This window comes from Lemur catta, chromosome X (assembly GCF_020740605.2).
Source record: "Lemur catta isolate mLemCat1 chromosome X, mLemCat1.pri, whole genome shotgun sequence".
NCBI classification, from domain to species: domain Eukaryota; kingdom Metazoa; phylum Chordata; class Mammalia; order Primates; family Lemuridae; genus Lemur; species Lemur catta.
The window spans coordinates 5,493,488-5,499,813 of record NC_059155.1 but is presented as its reverse complement, the minus strand read 5'-3'; positions in this window follow the sequence as shown (position 1 = coordinate 5,499,813).

Below are 6,326 nucleotides of genomic sequence, written 5' to 3'. Positions count from 1 at the left end.
ATAGAGAGCTTTACTTCTTCCTTTCCTATTTGGATGCCTTTTCCCCTTTTTCTTATCCAATTGCTCTGGCTAGAACTTGAAGTATGATGTTGAATATAAATGGCAAAAGCCAGCATCATTGTCTTATTCTTGATCTTAGGGAGAAACCTTTCAGGTTTTCACCATTGAATAATGTTAGTTGTAGGTTTTTCATAAGTGTTTATTGTCTTGTGAGGAAGTTCTTCCCTTCTATTCCTAATTTGTTGAGTGTTTTTAACATGAAAGAGTGTTGGCTTTTGTAAACTTCATTTTCTGCATAAATTTACCCACCTTAATTGTATCAGTGTGATGTATTGCATTGATTGATTTTCATATATTGAACCACTCTTGGATTGCTGGGATAAATTACACTTGGTTATAATGTATGCTCCTCTTAAAATGCTGCTGAATTCTATTTTCTAGTATTTTCTTGAGTGTTTTTGGCATTTATATTCATAAAGGATATTGGCCTGTAATTTTCTTTTCCTGTCTACCTTCGTATCAGGGTAATGCTGACCTCATGAATGAGTTAGGAGGTTCTTCCTACTTTTCTATTTTTTGGAAGACTTTGAGAAAGATTGGTGTTATTTTTTTAAATGATTAGAATTTCCCCATCACAGCAGTTGATCTTGGACTTTTCTTTGCTGGGATGTTTTTGATTACTGATTCAATCTCTATTTATTACAGGTTTGTTCAGATTTTATATTTATTCTTGAGTCAGTTTTGGTAGTTTGTGTGTTTCTAGGAATTAGTTCACTTATCTCCTTTTCCCACTCTTAGAACAATATTTATTGAGATTGTACCACGTTCAGGCACTGTTCCACGCACAACCAGTCACACATTTACCTTCTGAGGAAGTAAAATTTTAGTAGAAATATAAATAATGAAATAAGGGATTCCAGTAAAGTGTGTTGTTGTGATAGGGGCTCCTAAACCAGGCTTGAGGGTTCAGGAAGAAAATTGGGTGGCTGGGGTAAGGGTGGTTGGAAGTTTTACTTTTCATTCTTTTGTATCTCTTTTTAAGGATAAACCCTGCCCCAATCTATAAACAAGTCCTATCCTCACAATAAAATATTAAATCCAACCACTTTTTAGTACCGTCACCTTTTTCACTCTTGTACAGTCATAATTATCTCTCAGGTGGATGGGATTCTTATAGTAATCTCTAACTGGCTTCCCCACTTCTGATCCTGTCTCCTGCGGCAAGTATCATGGATTAGCTCACTTGACTCCATTCCAACTTCAAATGTAGTATGCGTTACTAAATGATAGAGGTTGGAAAGCTAAAGGCTACATTTCCCAAACCCCCTCACAGCCTAGATTGCACAGGTGACCTAGCCTCTGCCAAGCAGACAAACTGGCATGTGATTTGGAAGAAGGAATGAAGCAAAGTACATGCTTCTGCTTCTGTGGTTTGTGTTTTATATTAGTGAGTATGGTCTTGGAAGCTTTTGATTCTTCCGCATTAGCAGTAACAGAGATCCCAGGGTACTGTTCCTAGTTTTGTGGTCAACAAAAGGCAGATCATGGGGCTTATGCGGATGGAGGATAAGGCAGTGTGGTCTTGGAGCTAAGATTTGTGATGATTTTAGCAGAGGTGATGTGGTCCTGGAAGCAGCTATTGGGGCAGTGGCTTCCTGATTCTCCTGATGGTGCCAATTATGTGGTGTTATTCTGGGAAACAGTTTTGGAAATTTAACTTAGAGTCTGTTCTTCTGATTCAAGAATTTTGTAAGCAGTGAATTTCCTTTTTCTGCTTAAATGAGTTAAAGTGGTTCCTGTTATCTGTAAAAGAACTATACGTTTTAGTCTCTATACAGAAGCTAAAGGAAATGTTTTTAAAATGGAAACCCAATCCTAACTCCTTTGCTCAAAACACTCCAACGGCTTTCTGTGCCACTTGCAATAAAAGTCAAACTCCTAATTTCCTTTCATTCTACCCTGGTCACTTCACTGAAGCTCTACGTGCCTTCCTGCTCTTTCTGAATCACACCAAGCACACTCCTGCTTCAGGGCCTGGCATTTGCTGTTCCCTTCCCCCTACCTGAAATAATTTTCCTCCAAATAGGTGCATAGCTCCACTTTCTACTTCATGCTGCTCATCTTCTTCTAATCTAAGGTAGCCTATCTTCACTCCCTATGACATTACTATCTTGATTTTATGAAGCACATGCATCCTTTCTGAGATCATTTTTTTTATTTGATTTTTTTTGTGCACCATCTGCCTCTCTTCACTGGAATGTAAATTCCATGAGGAACCTTGTCTGACCTTTTCAGTGAATCCCAGGGAAAAGCATTGACCCATACACATTGAAAAAATAGCTAGTAATTAGGGAAGAGGATGAAGGAATAGAAAAGACTGGACAATTTTGAGCACTACTGTGATGTTTAGGGAGTGTTAGAAAGCAAAGTGCTGAAGACTGACAACTCAAATCACCTGAGAAAGGTGGCAATTTCTGAAGAATATCCTTGGAATTGTGAAACAGAAATTATATATGCAAGCAGTGTGAAGAACAGCCAGACCTGTGTCTGCAATGAGTGCCATTACATCACTGGCATCCAATTAGAAGGTTCGTTCACGACATGCTCTGAAGCTCATTTGGGATTTTCTTCTATAAAGGCATGTGGTGTTTTGTGTAGTCTGGTCATATGGGGAGTAATAAGAGAGGCATTGGGGTTCTGGGGTTCTTATCATTGCAAAAAATCATTTTAAAAGACTGTTGAGTATTCAACACAGCACAAGGAATTCTGAGATGGGAGTAAGAAAGGGAAAAGCCATAGATCCTACCTGAAAAGAAGGGGAGTAGATGACATACTGTCCAATGAGGGTCAGGGATCTGATGAGGAAAGGACTGGCCTGTAGGAATCAGATGATATGGGTGCTCTGGAGAGGGAAGAGACTAGGACAAAGAATCAGAAACCACAGTATCAGTGAACAGGACAAGTGCTTTGGAACTAGGGTAGAATTTCATGTCCAACCTTCCAGCCTCAACTACCAATAGCTGCCAGGCCACAGAGCACGAGCATCAACTGAACTGCCCAGGATCATTGCCAATGTCCTGTCTCCCATCCCTGCCTAGGCCTCACATAGGTTAAGTTTTTTTTTTTTTTTAATTGCTGCCAGACACTGTTACATTCACTGTAGCACCATAAATTCATAATCACCAATTTCATCTGCACCCTCAACACTGCTTAGCATTCCTACTCTGTTTCTCTAGCTAGCTATCTCATCTTCTCTCCATGATTTATTTTCTTGTCTTATACATGCTCTTTAAGCACCCTCTCCCACAGCAGATTACCTTACCCTCCTACTTCATGGAGAAAACAGAGAACTCCAAACTCCAAATGGGAAATCCCTCAATTTCCTGTCACCAAACCTCCAGCTGCCCACATCAGTCTCCAGCCTCTTGTCCTTCAGGCAGAGTTTGCACAGAGACAGTATTGCTGGGGTCACTGATTGGCTGTGGTGGAGCCCACCTAACAATGCAATGTTCCACTGTCTTTGTGCTTTTGTCCACATGACCAAATTTAGTTTGGGATGGAATTGATCAGACAATTCTATTCATGCTGCCAGAAACCAAAGGAAATGTCAGAGGCTGCAGTAGTGATTCCCCATGTTCCTATTTTCCCTGCATCAGGATCTCTAGGTGTCCTTGTTCAAAATGATTTCCTCTACCCATCCTATCCTCTACTAAGAATGCCTCCAAATATTCTGCATTTTAACAATCTTTCCATAAAATAATAATTTCTATGTATACTAAGTTTTGAGAGTCACTATTATTGACCATAGCTAATTTGTTCAGGGGAAAAGTTCTGGAATGGGTCTTCTGTCCGAGATGAAGGTGGACCTGCCTGCATTGCGACTATAGTTCTTGAAAAGGTAGGGTCAATCATGAACCAGGGAAATCCTCGTCAACCAGCTTTTCATCAGACAAATTTAAGTATTCTCATCACCATCAAAACACACATACACACTCAGAGCCTGCTCTAATGCATGGAGGAACGTGTTAGCCCCCAACCTCAACATTATAAAGGGGTTCAACTGTGGGAATATCACAGTACTGCACAGCATTTAAGCCATTCTTGTGAAATATAACACAACTACAGAAAACTGCATAGAATGTAACTATATGGCATAAGGAGTAATTATAAGGTGGTAATTCATGTAACCACTGTTCAAGTCAAAGGGAATATGACCAGACCTCCAGAAGGCCCTCATGACCTTTCCCAACCCCAGCCCCCCAGTTACTATGTATAGTTTTTTTACACATGTCTCATGTATTATATACTCTTTACATACTGGGCTCATGTGTTCTATGTACATGAAAAGTCTTCAAAAAGTTCATGGAAAATGTATGTTGTGAAAAAACTATGCACGGTTTTTTTAAAAAAAGTTATACCAAAATAAACTCATACTAACTTGTTATAACGTGTCTGAACAGGATCTAGTTTGAGGCACTAAGAAGAATAAGACATCAGTTTGAAGAGATCCCCTATCAGAGCAACATGAATTCTGCTAAAATTGACGCAAGAACAAACATCATATTATGGTCAAGCTTGGGTGGCTGAATGTTGACATCACTGATGCTTTACACAAAGTTATGGGACAATGCCCCAAGGAAACCAGCAGTTTACAAATGGATAACTTGTTTTAAGAATGGATGAGATAATGTGAAAGATGAAGCCTATTCACGTCAATTTGAGAGGAAAAAATTCATCTCGTTCTTGCCCTAATTGAAGAAGACCGATGATTAACAGCAGAAGCTGTAGTCAACACCATGGCCATCACAATTGGTTCAGCTTACACAATTATTACTGAAAAATTAAAGTTAATCAAACTTTCCACTCGATGGGTGCCAAAACCATTGCACCCAGATCAACTTCAGATAAGAGCGAAGTTTTCAATGGATATTTTAAACAGCTGGTATCAAGATCCTGAAGCATTTCATTGAAGAATTGTAACAGGAGATGAAACATAGCTTTACCAATACAACCCTGAAGACAAATCACAATCAAAGCAATGGCTTCCAAGAGGTGTAAGTGTTCAGTCAAAGCCAAAATGGACTGGTCAAGAGCAAAGGTCATGGCAACAGTGTTTTGGAATACTCAAGGCATTTTGCTTATTGACTTTTTAGAGGGCCAAAGAACCATAGCATCTGCTTATTATTAGGTGTTTTAAGAAATGTAGCCAAATCTTTAGCCCAAAACACCCGGGACAGCTTCACCAGAGAGTCCTTCTCCACCACAATACTCTTGCTCATTCCTCTCATCAAACAAGGGCAATTTTGTGAGAGATTCAATGGGAAATCACTAGGCAGCTACTGTATAGTTCTGATTTCACTCCTTCTGACTTCTTTTTGTTTCCTAATCTTAAAAAATATCTTTAAAGGGCACTTATTTTTCTTCAGTTAATAGTGTAAAAAAAGAATGCAATGACGTGGTTAAATTTCCAGGACTCTCAGTTCTTTAGGGATGGACTAAATGGCCCATATCATCACTTACAAAAGTGTCTCGAACTTGATGAAGCTTAGGCTGAGAAATAAAGTTTATATTTTTTTAGTTGTATCATGTAATTCCATTTTCCACTAATGTTTTGAAGTCCCCTCCTATTCTTGTGTGTCTGGCTTCTTTGACACAATATTATGTTTGCAAGATTCATCTAGTTTGTTTCATGTAGCAATGTTTTGTTCATTTTCTTTTCTGTCTGATGTACCATTTATGGATATTCCACAATTTGTATACACATTCAACTAGTTTTGGAATTTAGATTGTGTCCAGTTTGGCACTATTACAAACAATGCATCTCTGAGCCTTTTGGGCTGTGTCCCAGGGTATGTGTGCATGGGAGTCTCTAGTCTAAGCTTCTAGCTATGGTATTGCTGGTCTCAGAGTAAAAATATTTTAAACATTATTGGATGCTAAACTAACAGTGTTTTTATTAATTTCTAAATATATTAATATATTAGTTCCTTCAATCCAAAAGTTAGTAATATGCTATTTTGTTTCTATTTTGTTTTTTTAATGCTATCTTTATGTTACTAACTTCTGCATAAACATTGTGGTCAGAGAGCCTAGTTTTTATGATACTGATCCTTTGGAGTTTATTGAGGTTTCCCTTTTCTTAAATTCATATTCTACTTCTTAAAATGGGTGGTGTGCCCCGAAATAATTTGTACTATTTTTTTTTTTGCTGGCTGTAGAGTTTTATATTGTTTAATAGTTCAAATTTATTATTATATCTTTGATATCACTGCTTATTTTTGTTTGTTTGAACTTTCAGTCTTTGAGAGTGGTGGGTTAAAATCGCC